Raw genomic sequence first — 20,623 nt, 5'->3', positions numbered from 1 at the left:
AACCTTCAAAGGCCAGCTCATTTAAGAAATTCTTGCTGCGTATCAGACACCGGGCTGGATGTCTAGCATGAATCACATATTTAATCCTTAAAACAACTACAGTGAGGTTGAGGCTATCATCCCTATTCTGCAGACAAGGAAGCAAAGGCACAGGGAGGCTAAAAGTGATCTGTCAAAGATGTGAGAACTGGAACTAAAAGATTCGGTCCCCAAACCTGTGTTCTTTGTGCTACACCAGAGATCACCACCCTGTGCAGTGCAGATTCCTGGGCCCAACCCAGACTGGCAGAATCAGAAGCTCTGAGTGTGGCTTCCAATGATGCGCTTTTAAAGCCATTTCCCCCCATGATTTTATGGTTGGGAAACTGTGAGAACCTGACCTATACCAGCTAACCCCAAGTTGGAGAGTCAAGGCCTTTATGCCTCAAAAACCCAGGGATACTAGACAGTGGGCCAGGATTTGTCACCAGGCGTACCTGTGACACGGGAGACTGACGATGGCAGCAGTTGGGAGCATGGTCTCGGCAGCCAGATCACTTGGGTTTGGAACCTGGCTCTGCCGAACATCAGCCATGTCACTTCTGGCAAGTCACATCCCTCACTGTGCCTCATCTGAAATATTGGGGTCAAAGGGGACAAACCTATGGGGTTGTTTGAGGGACTGAGTGAGCTAAATGTTTAGAGAGTTTAGAACACTGCCTGCCACAGAGTAAGCATCCAAAATATTGTTGTCATCGTTACATGATTAATTGCCCAAAAGGACGCAGGAAAGAGGAGACCATCTGGCACAGTCGTTCCTGAAGGAGGAGGTCAAAGGGCAGAGTCCCAAAGGATTTGTGTGGCTAAAGCGAGAAGAGATCAAATAACAGCTCTTAATTCTTGAGTTTCAGGGCTGGTTCTTAGGTGACTATTTGTTATTACTGGGGAAATGTCACCAAGAGCAAGTCAGTACTGCTGAGACAGGTCATGAATCATTCTGTGGGGCTGAATCACAGCCAAAGCACAACTTCTCGGGATCTTCAGGGGAGGGCTACGATGGTTGATTCTCATCTAAGCTGCTGACTCCCTTCCCCAAGAAGTCCACTTTGTGTGCTTTTGACGGCCTCCAGGGGGAGACAAAGGGGACTTAATTGAGCTAAACTACGGAGGGGGGTTCTTAGGTTCCTTGGGGATCTGGCCTATTTCCCACTGCTTTGTTCTCAATTTCCCATATTTAGAATGGCCTCTTTTTAGTCTCTGACTGTGTTTTCTACCTCCCAGCCAGCCTCCTCATATTCACACTAACCTCAGGCCAGACACTTGTGTTAGGGGCCACATGAGATACAGGGAAATATGAGGCATTGCTCTTACCATTGAGGGCAAGGGCATTTAAGGAATGTCTGTTGTGTACCAGACATTCTGCTAGTTGCCTAACATAAATTGTGTCACTTAATCCTTACGACAACAACGGTGAGGTAAGTTTTGTACACTCATTGTTCAAGGCTCAGTTCAATGGGAATAGCAGTCATGGCATGATTACTAAGTGCCAGACACTGCACTAAGCACTTTATGTGGATTAGCTCATTTCATTCTCAGAACTACCCCATGAGTAGGTACTCCTGTTACACCCATTTTACAGCAAAGGAGACTGAGGCTTAATGAGATTGAACAACTTCCTTGCCTAAGAACGCAGAGCTAATAAGGGGGATAGACTTCAGATATGAACCCATGGAGTCCAGTTATAGAACAAAAGCAGCACCCTCGCTACCCCCCTTGGTCCTTCCAGAAAGCCTTTGACTTGTGGCCACACTGTGCTCTTCTTTTCTCCGAATTCTGATCCTACTTATAACCAACCCAATGAAGAGATGTGTGCTTATTTCTTCTCTTTCACACCTGGGTACATTCTACTCTCCCGTCCTATTTCCCCTCTATCACCTTTGGGTAAAGAGTGAGTTCCTTGAAGGCAATCACCCTATCTCAGCTTCTTTCTATGTAGCTACCGTTTACTAAGCACTCGGTGTGTCTACCATTATCAAGGGCACTTTTGTTCTTTGAATTCGTTGCCAGTTAGTCCTCATAGTAATTCTGGGAAGGAAATCTTACCATTCACATTGTATAGATAGAAGATTAGGTCTTGAAATTACATGACTCTAAACCAATGAATGTCACCTAGCTAGCGAGTAGAACAGGCAGGACCCCAAAGCTGACCAGCAACCCCTTGCTCTAGATTACCGTCTCCCCCTCCAGCTTGCATAGAGCTGCACCCAGGGTTAAAGAAGGCCTCAGAACATGCACTTGAAGGCTTCTGCTGGAGTTCCTGGTCAATGATTGACTAGTCATAGAACTTGAACCAGTCACCTCACCCCCAGGAGATACAGGCCAAAAGCGTCATCTGTCAATTCCTGTCCTGGTACAGTTCCTAGGCTCAGGCTGTCTCCTCTCCTCAATCCTGCTCCTGCCTTTTGGGATTCCATGTTTGAATGTCACTAGTCTAAGACCTCCTCCAGGACAAGAACTTTGTCGTATTCACCAGCATGTTCCTGGAGCCCAGGACTAGACCCCCAAACATGGTGAACTCAATATATGCTCAGTAAATAAAGGAACAAATAAACAAGTAAATTAATGTATCTAGTCCCTCAGGCACTCAACACCCAGATCCTCACTATGAGTTGGCTTGACCACTTCCTACCAGCCTTCACCCTCGATTCCATTATGCAAATTTGGACAACATAAAAGCACTTTGTGAGCTTTATGAAATATAGTGGATTTCTCTCTCTCTCTCTCTCTTCCTCACCCTCTCCCTCTCTCTCTTCCTTCTTCTCAAAAATCAACCCTGCCTTTCCTGCCTTTTGAGGAGAATTCCATGGGATTAGAACTTCCCACAGTCACCTCACACTTTGGAAGCCCCTAAAGAGAGATAATACTTCATCTGTCGAATCTAGGGCATTGGCAAGGACCAAGTCCGTCTGTCTAGAGCTCTGATGCTGGAACAAAGATGCAGGAAAGGCTTCGTCTTTTTTTCAAGGATGTAGTTGTGTCAAGAGCCCAGCAATAGCATGAAGTCAGAGGAGTTGCCCACAGCACCAGCGGCTACATCCTGGTGGTGCTGTCCAGGGCTGACCTTGGCTGTGGTTGTTGCTGCCCAGTCTCCCTGAGTTCACAGCCTGGCTCTCCAGCAGTGACCATCCATAGAGTGTCAGGCACTCAACATTCACTAGCCTATTTAACGCTGAATATAACCATCAGAGATTAGATCTACTGTGGTTCTGGTGAGGACAAGTGGGTTTTAAAGTTTTGACTAACTTGTCAAAACCAACAGCTAATAAGTGGCATCTACTGTCCTCTTTCTTGTAGCCATGAGCCTCTCACCCAACACTGGGTACACGTAGTAGGAGACACATTTCCTTGACTTAGATACTGCCTCTTTGAAATTCTAGCACTAAGTGCTGGATACACCACTTAGTGCAGTTATCCAAATACAAACTCACTTACTTGACTTGGCATCTTCCAGTTGGTCTATGGGATCCACTGACCGTAAAGGTCTGGCCTCAATGGGCTGGGGTGATGGAAGAGGCACAGTGGAAAAACCCCACGCTCCCAGGGCTGACTCCTGGCCCCGCCAGTTACCAAGTCACTTAACCTCTGTCAGTTTCGGTTTATTTATCTGGAAACTGTGAGGATTAGGTACAAACCCAGCACAGGCCCAAACACAGTAGATGCTTCCTATGCTGTAGCTCTCTGCCCCTTCGCCTATGGCTTTCCCTGACATGAGGCCAAAGAAGTGACAGCCCAGTGGAACAGCCAGACGATCAAGATTCCTGTAGTTGCTGATGGGTAGGGGTTTGGGGTGTGGGTGATAGAGAGGAATGCTTTGTGATATATAGGGATGCTCTGACAAATTTGCTATAAATGGAGATGCTGGGGCTCCACCCATAGAGATTCCGATTCAGTAAATCTGGATTTTTAACCCGCTTATGGGGCATGCCAACACAGGTGGTCACCAGACCACCCTCTGAGGGACACTGCCCCTGGGTCATTTGATTCCATCATCGGGGTCCGTCAAATCCTCCTACCGTCTCAGTATTTAACTAATTGCTTGATTTATTTATTCTTGAGAGACAGAGAGAGTGGGGGAAGGGCAGAGAGAGGGAGAATCCCAAGCAGGCTCTGCACTGTCGGCACAGACCCTGATGAAGGGCTCGAACCCAAACCAGGAGATGACGACCTGAGCCAAAATCAAGAGTCCAACACTTAACAGACCGAGCCACCCAGGCGCCCCAAACTAATTTTTTTTATTCACCATTTTTATTCCTAACCATATGTTTTCCTAACATTAAATAAATCTATTTTTAAAACATATTTCATATGAGTACCTTAAACGCAAATATACTGGAAGGAAACATGACAGGCATTTAACAGGAGTGTGATGGGCCCCAGGGCCAAAACTGCCTGATTGAAATCCCATCTCTGTTGCTTCCCGGCTGTGTAAGTTTAGACAGGCTATTTAAAGTATCTGTGTCCCCAAACGCCGTGTGTCCAAAGGGGGTAACAAGAGGAGCTACATCACAAGGCTATTGTGATGATTAACTGGTTTACTTCCTGTAAAGCACTTGCCACGATGCGTGGTACATCATAAGCACTTAGAACAGGCAGGTATTCTTACTTTGACTAATGTTTTTAAACACGTATCGCTTGCTACAAACAGAAAATAACCACCAAAATCCAAGCACAACGGTGAAAAGTCACTGAAAGTTCATCCGTAATGCGTCTAAAGTCGTCTGAGTATCTTCAGCAGGTGAACATTCTCTGCTTAGGCAAACATCCCTCCAGAGATGGCTCAGGGGCCGTGCCCACGTGGTGCTGTCTCTGGACAGACAGACTGACTCGGGAATTATTTTGGAGTTGCTTCCGATGGAATTTTGAGTTTTCCCATTGAGCTGAGAGCCGCATACAGCTAGGAAGAAAGAATTTCCTTGGGAATCCACTGTTTGGATTCTTGGGGAAGCAGCCTGGAGACACTGTCTGCCCGGGGATTAGGAACTGATCCCTCCTCTGTGGGAAACAAAGCAGGTTGCTCAATAGTAACCTCATTAGCACTCCGAGCTTCTTTATCTGCAGATCTCAACGTGCCTCAAAACATTCATTAATGCTCACAGCACCACCCTGTCAGCCCAGAATCACAGTCCCCATTCTGCAGATGGGGAAATTGATAGAAAGGGCTATTAAGAGGCTGAGCTATTAAGCGCCTATTGAGCAAACAAGGTGCTGTAGCAAGAAGGAAAGTGATGCCTCCCTACAGATGGAGTGTTTGCCCTGGACAGAGATGCACGCAGGGCAGGAGGTTCCCTGTGTTGTTCCCCTGCTGGGATGGGAACAAAATTTCTGGAGAGTATTACAAGAGTCAGCCTTACAGTGGGTGTTTCATAAAGTGTCACTAAATTAATAGGGGGGGGGGGTGTTCCAGAAGGAGTCCAGTTTCCCCTTCTTGTCCAGTTCCCCGCCAGAAAGTGAAGAGAAGGGTCCAGAGAATAGGGCGGATTTGGCTGAGAGAGTTATGACCCAGACTGACAAAGGTCATGACCTTTAAGGAAGTCAAGAGCATGGCAGGCATCAGGATGAAGGGCAGGAGAGCTCAGGAGCTACGGACAAGGTTCAAAACTTTCTCCAGGAAGATGTATAAAGAAGCTTCAAAATGCTTCTTTCAGGAATTTGTCTAAAGCCGGTAATAAGACAGTTATATAAAGAGTTCTATAAAATTATATGGAGAGATCTGTAAGTGACATCATTTGCAACAGTGTAATTTATATTAACAAAAAGTATAAATAATCTAAACATTCAAAATCGGGAATTGAGTTAGAGAGGCTATGGCATACCTACACGATGCAGTCATTAAAAATGTATCTAAAGATATTTAATCATATGAAGAAAAGGTCATCGGAAATAAATGAAGCTTCGAATACAAAACAATAAACACAATCACAAAGATATAAAAACAAACAGAATTCTACACTTAAGGAAAAATTAGAAATACTGCGAAAGTACGTGGATCATTTGGATAATAGAATTGCATGTGACTTGGGGTGCCTCAGTGGCTCGGTTGGTTAAGCATCCAACTTCAGCTCAGGCCATGATCTCATGGTTTGTGAGTTTGAGCCCTGCGTCGGGCTCAGTGCTGTTAGCACAGAGCCTGCCTCAGATCCTCTGTCCCCCTCTCTCTGCCCCTCCCCTGCTCATGCTCTGATGTTCTCCCACAAATAAATAAACATTAAAAAAAAAGAATTACATGTGATTTGAATTTTATAAGTATGTTTTTGCATATATGTAACCAAATTTCATCAATAAATCTGTATTATTGTAATTAAAATTTTTTTTAATGTTTATTTCTGAGACAGAGAGAGACAGAGCATGAGTGGGGGAGGGGCAGAGACAGAGGGAGACACAGAATCCGAAGCAGGCTCCTGGCTCTGAGCTGTCAGCACAGAGCCCAACGTGGGGCTCGAACTCACAAAACGTGAGATCATGACCTGAGTCGAAGTAGGTCGCTCAACCGACTGAGCCACCCAGGCGCCCCTGTATTACTGTAATTTTTAAATGTTAAGCTTTTTCACTTTTATTGTGAATACTGTTGGGGCTTTCATTAGAGACTCTACTTAAGGGATGGCTGCGGGGTTCTAAAACAGATCCACAGACTTAAAGAAGTAGATCGTATCTGTTGCCTGGATACTTCATGGGATCCAAATAGCCCTCTGCATTTGTCAAAGGCATCACAAGGCATGAGGATGAGCCCTGGATCAGGAGTCAAGAGATCCTGCTGGTTGTCCCAGATGAGATGTTTTCCCACTCCATGAACTTGAGCAAAGCACTTCACCTCAGATTCCTCCTTTAAAGTGGGACTAACATGGGACACCTGTGTGGCTCAGCCGGTTAAGCGTCCGACTTCAGCCTAGGTCACGATCTCGCCATTCCAGAGTTCGAGCTCTGCGTCAGGCTCTGTGCTGACAGCTCAGAGCCTGGAGCCTGTTTCAGATTCTGTGTCTCCCTCTCTCTCTCTCTGCCCCTCCCCCACTCACACTCTGTCTCTCTCAAAAATAAACATTAAAAAAATTTTTTTAAATAATAAAGTGGGGCTAACAGTGCATGGTTTGACAATCTCACAGTGGCATGGTTTGTAAAGAGCATGCTCAAATGGGAGTTGTCATTCCAATGGAGATGTAATAACGAGCATCCTAGACCTCGATCCAGTGAACTTCAGAGCCTACCCTTGGTAAGGTCTGCCTATCTATGTACACCTGCTCCCTCTATGGGCCACCCACTAGGACAAGTGCTCACTGTTGTGACCTTAGAGACACATTTATATCCTGGAAGACTTTGTGAATCATCCAAAAAATATTAAATCAGGAGTGGAATCCTTGGAATTGTATAAGCACCTATGTTCACCAGGGTGACTCTCAGTGAGTCAGGATGTCTTAGCTGAAATATCCCATCCATCCCAGGCCCAACTGGATTAATACGAGGGTGGTGGAGCATATTGGTTACTTTGAAGGACGTCACCCGTGTTCAACTGCTAATACACATTTGTGCAGAACCAGGGGCTCCATCTCCCTGGGGGAATACCCCCGGGTAACTCTTCACTGCCTCGTTAACATTCTTTGTGTCTTCTGCACTATTGCCCAGCCCTAAGGAGTACCCAGAAGTTTCCCTGTCTGCTTTTGTCCCCAGGAAGTCATGCTTCTGAGGCATCTTCAGCAATTAATTTACTGACAACCCATCATCAGCCCCACCACCGGGCATGCACATAGCTATGCTTGAACGTGGACAAATACTTCTGATTGGTCTTTTCTACTTTGTACAATTGTCTTGCTCACAAACACTGATGCATTAGTGGCTTCTACAATCTCAGAAGAAGATCAAACCATAGAACAATCGCTAGATAAAAAGTCAAGACCTCAGTGCCATGACATTGGGAACATGGCTCAACTTCTCTGACCTCAGTCTCCTCATTTGTAAAAGGAGGAGGCTGTATACGTCCCTAACTTTCCTTAACTTTCTTCAAGTTCAAACTCCATACATTTGCACTGAGCAGGATAGAACAAATCTTCGGAGCCAGGAGTGAGAGAAAGAGAGTGTCAGCCATATGCAGGGGCCACGCAAGGTGCTTCATATATATAACAACAGACGATGTTCTCAACAGCACCCCCTCCTTGATAGCACTCCCATTTTACAGGTAAGGAAAGTGAGGTTAAAAGCAATAATGTCCAAAGGGAAGGGGCAGAACTGAAGTAAGAACATAAGCATGACAAGTACATCACACTGACCCCACTGAAGACCCAAGGTGAAGGCCATGGCCACAATCCCTTCCTCTGCTTGCAGACATACCATTCAGGCTGCTCTGTTTACCCATTTAAGTAGCTTTTGTAAGGTCCCCAAACTTGGAAAGGAAAATACTAGAACCCCATGCAAAGGGTACCTGTCACACATGTCACATGCCCCTTGCTCCCTCTCAAATGTAGTGCTTAATATTTCCCACCCTGCTTCTAGCCCTCTTGCTAAAGGCATGGTACTCGATGCCTGTGAAGTCCTGAACCCCAGCAATGCCTGGCCCTGGGCCCCCCCCCAAGGATGGGGTGGGGGGATAGGGCTTGCCTGCAGTTTGCCGAGGAGGATATAAAGGGATTACTGCACATGCTCCAGCAAAGGCATAGGGTGGGGGGAGGGGGAGGGGGGAGATAGAGGGCATAATCGTTCAGTCAAGTTCCTGAAGCATAAATTGTGGGCCCATGAAAAATCCAATCACAATCTTCTTTCATCTAATTTGGAAAACAAAAGGGATGCTTTTGCCTCAATCTAGAGGCAGGAAGCAAGCAGCATTCCTGAACAGAAGGGCCTTAAGCCAGGGCTCCCTGTCTGGTATTCATTAGCCCCTGGTGTGGGCAGGGACACAGCCAATCTTCAGGAAATGGTGCTATAGACTTGACGTTCCTGGCTGCAGAGCGATGGCCATGACCTCTCATCTCATCTGGGGTCCACAAGAAGGAAAAATACATCCTAACCATTCCAAAACATTGCCATGGGCTCCACCCATTTGAGAATTTTCCCAAGCATCTCCATTACAAGTGGAAACATCTTCCTTCCATCAATGCCCATCATTTGAACACAAAAGGGAACCAATGGCCTTCCAAAATTCTCCTGACCAATGGGTTGCCTTTATACTGGGACTCAACCAGCCGTGCCAAATTTCACTGAAGAATTAGGACAATTACTTTTCACTGTGTCTCTCACTTAGAGGTTTATTTTCCTGATGTTTTGTAGGTTGATGATATTTTGGAGGTGGTCTGGTTTTGTTGTGGGTTATTGTATTCGCGATCTAGAATTTCTCTGTCCACCTCTGAGCTCATTTTTCAAACCTGTGTGCACACTTAGTCGCTGGCCCCAGTTGTGGAGCCCAGGGAGACAGGGACACTGTGCTTTGGTTCCCGATTCTTCACACCTTTTCTAAGAGAATGCTTTCTTCTCAATGGGGCATGACCACCACAACATCAAACACTGTAAGCGCATGGAAGAGGGAAACGTGACCTTTAGAATTCTAAGGAAAAAAAGCCCAAGATCCTAGTTGTTTATTACTATTGTATTTGTCCAAGATAGAGTGTCACTAAACGACGGTGACTGAGGAAAGCCACCAGAAACTTCAACCAGGATCAGGACCTCCAGCGAATTCAGATCCTCTTTGTGTTTACAGAGCTTCTGAGTTGGTGTAACTTTGATGTACAAATGAGATTTCCTAAGTCCCCAAGAGTAACTTTGGGCTTCTGGTCTCGCATTACCTCAAGCAGTGAGAGGAGCTCCTGGCCATCTTAATAAATCAAATCCGTGTCCTCTAAGGTCAGTCACGAAGATTCTTCACGAAGATTCTCCTTTCAATGCCAACTTTGAAGGACCTGGCTTCAAATTTATTAAAGGATTGGGAGACTTGTCAACTGAATCCCAGACCATGTGTTCTTTCTCTTTTCTCTCCCCATTTCACCCACTTTCCAGTCTCCTAAATAGGTCTGTAGGTAGAGAGAGTATTGGGGAATAAGAGATTATTAGAGCTTAGAGGACCCTTAGTTGGTCTCGAGCCCTGGTTACTAGCCTACTCACAGCTATTTTCAAAATGCTCTTCAAATTCACGCCTCCTCTCCTGTGATTCTATCGTTCAAATCTCATGTCTCATATTCATATGTGATGCTTTTCTCCCATCATGTCATATGAAGCCCATCGTTCTCGACTGCCAGAGTTTGAGTTCTGACTCTGTCAGTCAAGACCCTCAGTGTGTTTCCCTTCTCAGTGGCACACCCAAGTCACCGATTAAACTGTTGAACAACATTGAGTAGAGATTCTCTCCTGAGGCTCACGTTAATTTGCTAATGAGCACTTTTAGGGTAAATGGTTATTCAGGAAGCTTAGAATCCATGTAACTATTTTATCATCCGGCACCCATGACCCCAACTTGTCTGAAAAAGACCCCAACTTATCCATAGAAGAGCCTGTTGAAGGCCATGCTGCAATCCAGACTCTCTGCTCATGAGGATATGAGACAACTAATCTAATCACCATATTCGAAAAAAAACAACCTTAGCCTTAAGTTGTTGGTGAATAGACCAGGAGGCAACAGACTCTGCTGATTAACAGATAAGTAAGAGATCTCCATGGCTTATCATATGCTTTATTCTTCATGCATGTGAATCCCATATGGGTCAAGCAGTTCCCCATCTTATTATTTTGCCATCTAGAACGGTGGGCTCTGAGGCAGCCATGGAGGCATGCCAGATCTTGCCCCTGCTCACCATCCATTAACAGAAAGGAGTCACTAGCTCCAAATGACTCCAAGGACACCTGTGAAATGTTGGGGAGAAAATGACTATTTGGTGGCGTGAACCACTTCCATCATAGCTAGGTATGTTTTTACGTGTGGTCTCGTGATCATATTTTCCCTCTTGTGTGCTTGGAAACCTGACCATCCACTCAGCATTTCTCGAATCCTCCACACGGAAGTCTTCGGACAGATTTCATTAGCATCAACCACTAGAGTCATAAATACCAGTACAATAACCTAGATGTTCCGAAATATTGCTTAAGAAGTCCCTTTCATGTAGCTGGGAAAAAAAAAAAAAATCTGATCCTCTGGCCACGGCTGGATAAGAACTCCCCGTTCCAAACAGCGAGCTTGACTAAGTCTGATTAATGAATTTCTGAAGTTATTTTTGTTGATCGTCCCACCCTTGACGCCATAATTTGCCTGTGGCAACATGTGTGTAGATTAATGAGGCTTTCAGCAGCCAGTGGAAAAGTGTTCATTAGCTTAATTATCCACACCTTCAAATTGAGGGCAACTCAGGGCTGTCAGGACACAGCAGAGCGCCCGTGCTAGGGAAGAGCAAACACAGGAAGAGAGTGCTGCCCACCCGGGACAATCTTCCTTGCGGAGGCAGGGAGAAGAACGGGGAAGAAAATCGGATGCACAGAAGACAAAATGACAAGAGACGATTCAGTGGGATTACCCAACTGCATGCTGAATGTGCATGCATTTATTAAGCACCGAGTATAGGCCAGCCTGAATAAGCAGGCACCTCCTATGCTTCTAGCCTGCTCGATCCTCATGCACAGGACAAGCCTCCATCTCAAGGACCAGTCTCTCCTAAGTCAATGGGAATGGAATGTGTGCATCCTCATCAACAAGGTCAAATGTAAAGCACCACGTCTATCCCATCCTGGACCCGTCTAATTTTATCGGTCAGTTGTGGTCAGCTCCCACCTCGGACATAGGACTTAGGACTCAGAGCCTTCCCGGTGTGCCTGGGCCCCATGCTTTCCCTCCAGCACCCCCCACTTAGCCCCCCAAGGAACTAGTCCTACTTCTGAGCCCAAGCCCAAGGGGGGAGTTCCTCCTACTTCTTCACGCTGCCCCTCTCCTGCAGACATGTCAGCCTGTTGCCTCTCCCAGTCTCCCCAGTGGGTCCAATGGGTCCAACTAGGACCCATTTTTTGTTTATCGGCCCAGACATGGAGCTCTCACCTTGGTCTTCTCCACCCAGTGCGTTATAGAGCTCTCTGCTGGATGCTGTGCGGGACAGAGATGGTCCTATGAGAGTTTCTGGCTCTTATGAAGTAAGACTCATACATGGAGCTAATCATTAAAGGGAAGAGAGCTTCAGCACCTTGTAAATCAGTCTTTCTCAAACTTGCTTGGCCATAAAAATTGCCTTTTAAAGATAAAACCTCCAAGGTTCTACCCATGAAGATTTTAATTCAGAAAATCTGCGGTAGACCCAAGCATTTTCTTTTTTTTTTTTTTCTAAATTTTTTTTTTCAACGTTTTTTATTTATTTTTGGGACAGAGAGAGACAGAGCATGAATGGGGGAGGGGCAGAGAGAGAGGGAGACACAGAATCGGAAACAGGCTCCAGGCTCCGAGCCATCAGCCCAGAGCCTGACGCGGGGCTCGAACTCACGGACCGCGAGATCATGACCTGAGCTGAAGTCGGACGCTTAACCGACTGCACCACCCAGGCGCCCCGACCCAAGCATTTTCCTAAGCATGCAGAAGATCCTTATCATGAGGCAAGTATGGAAAACACTAGTAAATGACTATGTGACAGTAGAAGTGACTATTGATTAAACCTCCATAAGCCACTCAAGGTATTAAGAAATTTACGTATATTGACCCATTTAACTACCTGGACAAACTTTTTCCAACAGGGGCTAACTTTCTGTTCTACTAACGAGAACACCCAGATCCAGGTACATTGACTGATTGCTCAGAATCACAGATTTTGGCACATTTTGGCAGTAAGTGGCACGTTGAGAATTCAGTATTTCATCTCTTTGGTTCCTCACCGATATCAATTAAAATAACCTGTTTCTAAAGGTTAACTGCTGGTGGAGACCAACTGTCTCTGAGCTTTTTTCTTTTTTTTTTTTAATTTTTTTACATTTATTTATTTTTGAGAAACAGAGTGAGACAAAGCGTGAACGGGGGAGGGGCAGAGAGAGAGGAAGACACAGAATCTGAAGCAGGCTCCAGGCTCTGAGCAAGCAGTCAGCACAGAGCCTGATGCGGGGCTCGAACCCACGAACTGTGAGATCATGACCTGAGACGAAGTCGGACACTCAAGCAACTGAGCCACCCAGGCGCCCCTCTGAGCTTTTTTCTGATTGAGCACCCTATCAACAATGAAACTTCAAGCACAGACTTTCACTGCATGCATGTATATTTTTAATTTATCTATACATATTATTATTCTAATATATTATCAATATTATAAAATATACATAAAATGTCAATTTGAAAGGTTGAAATCAAGATGAATTAAAGAATTTTATTAATTTTTATTTTATTTAGCGACTCTTAAGAACTCTTTTGCTTTCGTGAAAAATTATTGATATAATAAAAATTCTTTTAGTGAGACCAATATGATTTTGAATATGCTTTTCTAAGTTTTTCAATCTTGGATTAATCTGTATGACATAGTGATTAATGGTTTGGTCCTAAATTCAGTTTGTTCTGACACTTGCTTTTAGTGCCTGTCATTACTGGAAGAGACATGTAAATTCAAACGAAAGAAGCACAGCATTGTTACCTTAGTCATAATACTCATTTTTCAATTCCATCTACCAGTTATGCAAAGGTTTTTGGTGAAATTTGGCTAGTACATCTCTAAACTCCCTGATAACAATCCATTCTCCCCACGATTTATTGGAATTAAAAAGAGAAAAAAAAAACTAGTTGAACATTCAATAACGTTACCTTTGGAAACTTAAAACAGGCTAGAATATTCTGTTTCAGTCCTTCCAGGAACACAGGTCTCAGTTATAACACATCATTTTTAACAATACTACCACTGGAAATGTTTCACATCCTCAGTGCTCAAACACTGTCTTCATGGGAAAAGTATCATTTTTTCCTTTGTATTCAAGAACAACATGCATACAGGAAAATGTACACAAGTGTACAGATGAGTGTATTTGTATTTAACTGAGCACACCCAGCTAAAGACACAGAACAAGAAACAGAACATTATCTGCAGTCACATTATCAAAAGCTCTTTTGTGCCCTTTCCAGTTATTTCCATGGCCAAGGTAACCACTATCCTAGCTTTCAGATTCATTTCGCCTGTTTGTTGTGTTTCTTTAAACTTCATGTGAGTAAAATCATACAGGAGGCACCTTTTTGTGTGTCGGGCTCATTTTGCTCAAAACTTTATTTGTGAGATACATCCGTATCACTGAAGTTGTCATGGATCACTTATTCTCATCACCTAGGGGATTGTCTCCTGCCAATGCACAATAAATTGATCCATTTTGCTTTTGATGGGACGTTGGATAAATTTCAGCGTTGGTATATTAGAAACAGTGTTGCTATGTGCATTGCAAAGCCTGCCTTTTCCAAGAGCGTGTTTGAATTTCCATCAGGTATGTCCCTGCAGTGGAATTGCTGGGTCACTGGGTTTGCTTTTGTTCTGCTTTTTAGACAGTGCCGAACAGTTGCCTGACTGGTTCCAAGAATTTGCATTTCGGCCAAGGTTGGAGGTCTGAGCGCTCCACATTCTCACCTCCTCTTGGTAATTGTCCATCTTTTTTCATTTTGGCCATTTTGGTGCACATATGTACGATGGCATCTCACCACAGCTTACTCGTTTCTTCGGAAGGCAGTTACTGTCTCGTTATTAAGTGGTGACATTTACCCTGTGGGGACAACTTAAGTGCTCTGTTTGTGGTTTTGTTTTTTTTTTCAAATGTACCTGCTATAGCTCACTCCTGACAGCCACTTGTCAGCCTGGAAAAGATCAAATAATTTGAACCCTTGAATTTGTTCACTCACCATTTCAAACACTTGGCCAGAAGAGAATAAGGGAATCCCTTCTTGAATAAAATATTTCCGGGCCAAGTTCCTATCTAATTACAAAGTGTTATAAAGATTCTGCCATATTTTAAACTTCTTGCCTCTATGTAATGATCCACATCAATGAGAGCCTGTTGTGCTCTGTACTTTTGCGGCTTAAACTTCCTGGCTTACATAGCTTGCTGTGGACAAAGCAGTAAATAAATTTCACATAGGGTGCTAGCTCATGAAATTTTTTTTCCACTCTAATCGACATAAATACCCAAAGTATTGCTTTTGTTAAGAAATTCATTTACTGGGGTGCCTGGGTGGCTCAGTCGGTTGAGCGCCCGACTTCAGCTCAGGTCATGATCTCACACTCTGTGAGTTCAAGCCCCGTGTCGGGCTCTGTGCTGACAGCTCAGAGCCTGGAGGCTGCTTCAGATTCTGTGTCTCCCCCTCTCTCTGCCCCTCCCCTGCTCATGCTCTGTCTCTCTCTGTCTCAAAAATAAATAAAAACATTTAAAATTAAAAAAAAAGAAATTTAGTTACTGTTGAGAACATAATTTTTTCTGGCACATCTTTTCTTAAAGAACTCATAAGAAAGGGCCCACCAATGTGTGTCATGACTGACATGAGCAATCTAGAAACAGCATAAGCTGAAACGTGCTAGAAATATTGTACTTTCCACCAATTGCATACCAAATCTCTCACACTGAATTATTTGTTTGATGTCCCTTCAACTCTTCAGCAACAAGGTCTATGAATCTTGCAACAATATTTAATGACTACGGAATCCATTTTAACGTGTCCCTAGGTAGTTTTCAGGTAGTTCTTCAGCCCTTTTTACCATAGCAAGAGGAGCAAGCGTTTGACCAATGGATTATGGCCTCCCACTTTTGCTCTTAAGTAATAAATTCAAAATTATGACTTTTAACCAAAATCTGTAAAGGCCTGGATTGAGTATCATGCCTTTAACCAGCTGGGGAAAAAAATTCTTAATGTCTTGCTAATTGCAATGGCTTCGTACCCTCATCAGTTATGTCAAGATGCAGAGACTCATCATTAACCACAGCGGATGAGAGGCCATATTTCAAATAGTCTTCTCAATAATTTTTTAAGTCTTTCAACCAATGCTGTGATTGATGTAATTAGACTGCCATTATTTTTATCCAATCATTCACTGAAAAGCGGCAAAAGCACCAGGAGTTACAGAAGCATCCAGCCGGCCATCCTCCCGCAGGTCCCTCGGGTTTGCCTCATTAATATTATCTTCAGCTTGCAGTTCCTTCACGGAACCACTTAAATCACTTGTCCATTTTGTGAGGATTAGTTAAATTGAAATGAGATATCATGAGCTGTAAATCCATTTAACCGGCACATAGACACAAATCAGCCAAATGCTTCTGGAAGGCATACAAATTTCCATCTCAGGAAGATTCTCCTCGTCCTGAAGGGTTCCTTTGAATAAAGAGTGCTTCTCTGCATTTCCCCATGACAGTTTCCAATGTCAGAGCTCTCAGATCCTCTAAAAAGCGTCTTGCCAGCCTTTTCATCTGACAGGGGAGGAGGTGGAAGCACCCAAAGAAAGAGTAGAGACCATGGAGGCCGCTGGTTTGATATGCAAGCCCTGGCGATAGGGAACATAGGCTCAGATCCCAGATTCTGCCACTTCCTCCCTGTGTATTCTGGAGCAAATTATTTTACCTCTCTAAGCCTGTTTCATCAGCTGGATACCTAACCAGGGTGAAGGTTACTGCATGTAAATTATATCTCCATAAACCTATCTTTAAAAGGAATAAAGGGAGGGAGGAGGCCTGAAATTAAACAGAGATTCTCAAATGAGCCTCGAGGTTTCCAGGGAGTAGCATTTTTATCTTAATTATCTCTGTTGTTTGGCAGGCTTCGCACAATGCCTGGTATATACTAGATGCTTATAAGGTATTACCGATTGCAGTGGATTGAATGGTGGCCCTAAACGATACATACATCCACATCCACATCCCTAGAACCCGTGACTATGATCTTATTGGGAAAAGAGTCTTTGCACATGTAAGTTAAGGATCTTGGGTGGAGAACATCCTATATTATCCAGGTGGGGCCTAAATCCGATGACATGTGTCCTTGGAAGAGACGAAAGAGAAGATACAGAACACAGGGGAGGAGGCCATGCGAAGACAGAAGCAGAGATCGGTGTGATGTAGCTACAAGCCAAGGAATGCCAAGGTTGTCAGAGCCACCAGAAGTTCAGGAAGGGGCAAGGAGGGATTCTCCCGTATGGTCTTTGGAGTGGGTGTGACCTTGCCGACACTTTGGTTTTGAACTTCTGGTCTCCAGAACCGTGACACAATGCATTTCAGTTGTTTTGAGCCATCAAATGTGTGGTAATTTTTTTACCTAGGAAACTAATATATTGATCCTCTTGGCTTCACATAATCATGCAGTTTGTTATTATCTAATGCAGTGATTTCCAAACTTAAGCTCGGCAGAGCCCTCCATGGCCACCATGATACATTAACAAATACGGTACCTCTTTTGTATTTGGAGGTACTTTTAAGATTTCTTGTAACCAACATATTCTGCAACTTAAAAAAAAAAAAGAAGCTAAATGTAAAAATTTGAACAACCAACCCTAGATCTTGTCCGATGCTACATGGTAACGCTGAAGATCAGAGAAGTCACATGACCTGTCCAAGTTCTCTTGGAAGAGGTAGAGCCACAGTCAGTACCTCCACCATCTTCCTCCCGATGCAGGGCTCTTCCTGGGCACCAAAGAGCCACAGTAAACCGCTGTCCTTGGAAAAGAAAGACGAAAATGTTAGCAGCACTCCCATTACACTCAAAGATAATACAGCATGCCCTTGGTGATCAGTACTGCTATTCGCCTTCCAAGTAGAGGGTCCAAACACGGTGACAGGTAGAGATAAAGAAAGAAAACGGAAGAAGAGAAAGAAGAATTCAGGTAATGGGAAGGGGGTGTTCCTGATTGGCTACAGGAGATTTAAGGAAAGGACTCGTGCTATGTACACTCATAAAGGTAGAATGTTCTTCCTCCGTAGTCTGAGCTGTTAGTTCAGTCTGTGTCAGCTTGGGGTCAGACAAAAGTGAATTCCATTGCCATCTTGTCACTTCTATCTGTGTGACCTTGAGCAAAATTAACCTCTCTGAGTCTCAGTGTCCTGAGTAGGTGGGAATAATCCCTACCTTGCTGGGTGGTTGTAGGACTTAAATGAGAAGACAGAGCTTAGGGATTCTGACCCAGACTCTGGAGCGAGGCTAGTAGACTCTCTATGATGCTGGCTGTGGACCTTAGGCAATTACCTCTCTGTGCCTGAGTTTCCTTACCCAGAAAGCAAGCATAATGTTACTTGCCTCCAAGGGTCAGTCTGAAGGTTAGAATAAGCTAATAGTTCTAAAGTACTTAAACAGTGCTTTAACAGCAGAATAGTGCTGTATGAGCATTTGTTAAATTAAAAATCAGTATGAAAATGCACCTAAGGAAGAGGTTACGGGGGGTGGGGGGAGTGCTACAGAGGAAGTGGGAAGCCCAGTGTCTGTCCCGGCCCAGGAAGAGATGGCATAAAAGGATTCCCTGGCTCTCTTCCAAACTGGTCTGTTCCCAGGGGACCTAGTGTAGCACCTGTGGCTGGCACAGGGGGACGACCGTGTATAGGGGTGGCTGCTATTATCAAGCCTGGGGTGGCCAAGCATGGGCATGCTCCAGGGCCCGAGGAAGTGGTCCTCCTCCTGCTTCCCACCTTGGCTGCCCCAGAAGAGGGGGCTTCTTTGGATGCTGGGTAGACACCTTTCTCTCCTGGGCTGCAGGAGGGTCCACTCCAGCGTGATGGAAAAGGACACCCTCTCTGGGAAGACCCAGCAGGCAGCTTGGAGAGTGGGAACAGAGCTTCCAGAATTACACAAGGCCACCTAGCCGCCCCCCCCACCCAAGTCTGACACCATCTGCCCAGCGGCCCTTCTAAGAAGCCAAACGCCCCTCGACCGGCCACACACACACCCCCCCCCCCGCTTTTGGGTGCTCAGATGAGAGTTCAAAGGGGAAGATTCAGCTTCCAGAGGAGGGGCTGTGAGGGTTTGACCAGAGGCTCATCTCCCCAGGCTCTCTGTTTCCCTTTCAAGGGGTGAGTCACGTTGCTGGAAAATGACAAACTCGGGTAAATAAGATAATAGGGGCGACACTCGTGACTCAGCTGATGTGGACACCCACCCAGCAGGGCACAGAGGCCCCACACGGGCAGGGGCTGCTTTTGGAAAGGGAGGATGGTTGTGAAGAAGGGATCCATTCAAGATACTTTTTTTCTCATCTTGGTTGCAGACAGCGTTCCACGAGGTGTTCCCCCCCCCCCACCCCCCCACCAGGAGCCTTGAGTCTGGCAGGCACTGGCATTACTCACAGGGGAGGGAATCAAGGGCCAGGGAGGAATGGGTGTGTGCAAACCTTCCTCTGACAGTCGTGGAAAACAGCAGTGTCCTCCCCGGTCCCAGGGACCGGCTCTGCCCCAGAGGACTGCTCTACGCCTCACTTTCTCTCCCAAATCCTCCACCAAAATGAATTTGGACACTGGGGTCTTTGTGTGTAACTTAACAGGATGTCCGGGATTTATTTTAGAAAGTCCGCTCCCCACTCTGAAATCGTTGGCAGGTGATAGGTGAAATGAGATTGGCCAAACGTCGCCAATTATTAACCTGGGGGAAGGGGCGTAGGGGTTCCACAAAACTGCTCTCTCTCCTTTTGGGTCTGTCCTACGGTTTCCGTAATGAAAACGCCTTTGTTGCTGTCATCTAGGAGCTTTGGTCCGGCCGCCTCTCACTAGCCTTTCACCTGCTAGGGCCACCGGAGCTTGCTGGGAAAGTTTGAAGACCCCACTTCGCTTCCTGGGCCTCAGTTTCCCCAGAAGCCTAGCCGTCCTCTGATACAGGAGAGCGTCGGCTCCAGAGCTCTCTGAGCCTTTTCCAGCGCTGCCTCCCTGTGAGCTGATGAGTCCTATGCATCCCAACCTCTCGTCAGCCCCAAGCACCTCAAGCCTGGGTTTTCGTAGCGAGCTTTCACGGCATGCAGAGGGCAGTGGTTAGAGCAAGGATTCTGGGATCCCAGCGCCTGGTTTTGAACCCTGGGCTGACCACACCCTTACTACAACTCATGTAGCACCTCCAGACATCAATCTGCTGATCTGAGAGATGGGGACAAGAATATCCCCCTCACGGAGTTATTATCAGGATTCAAGGAGTTTATATTTGTGAACCACTTAAAACAGTGTTTGCCATATGGTGTTACAGAAATCACGTTGAATAAAGAAAAGGAAAGATTTCAGAAGCCAGCTGATTTTCTATGTCAGACTGGCAAACTTTGCCCTCTAAATGCCAGATAGCAGATGTTTTTGGCTTCCCTGGTCATATGGCTCTGTCACACCCGGGCTGAGGCGACCTGAAGCTGATAGCCGCCTCCCTCTCTCGCTGCCCTCATGGCAGCTGTCACCAAGGCTCTGTGTCCCAGATGGTGTTACCACAGAATTGAAGCGAACTCACCGTCCGCACTGCACTTCAGCAGAGTGAGAGACAAACTATGGTAGTTATTAAGCCGCTGCCACCTATGTGGCTTATTTCGTGACTGCGGCATAGCCCGGCCCGGCCTGGCCTGACACACGGGAGGCAGCCCTGGAGGCCGTAAAGAAGGCAGCTGCCGCTGTCTCCTGAGTCCGCTGCAAGTTATGCAGACTGCCCTCGCTTTGTTTCTTTTCGGCGTCCGTCATACATGAATTCAGGTCCCTC

At 45.5% G+C, this 20,623-nt stretch overlaps 1 long non-coding RNA gene across 1 annotated transcript in view; it reads right to left on the bottom strand.

Moving 5' to 3' along the window:
- The window catches only part of LOC109273151 (uncharacterized), a 44,796-nt gene extending 27,169 nt beyond the window's left edge, over positions 1–17,627 (bottom strand). Inside the window, exon 1 of the long non-coding RNA XR_002082858.2 lies at positions 17,468–17,627. This is a non-coding gene — a long non-coding RNA (uncharacterized LOC109273151). The remainder of the gene's footprint in view (positions 1–17,467) is intronic.
- Between the last annotated feature and the right edge of the window lie 2,996 nt (positions 17,628–20,623).

This window comes from Panthera pardus, unplaced genomic scaffold, assembly GCF_024362965.1.
Source record: "Panthera pardus isolate Hobbes unplaced genomic scaffold, ASM2436296v1 HiC_scaffold_7, whole genome shotgun sequence".
Taxonomy (NCBI): Eukaryota; Metazoa; Chordata; class Mammalia; order Carnivora; family Felidae; genus Panthera; species Panthera pardus.
This window is presented reverse-complemented; position numbering and strand designations above follow the sequence as displayed.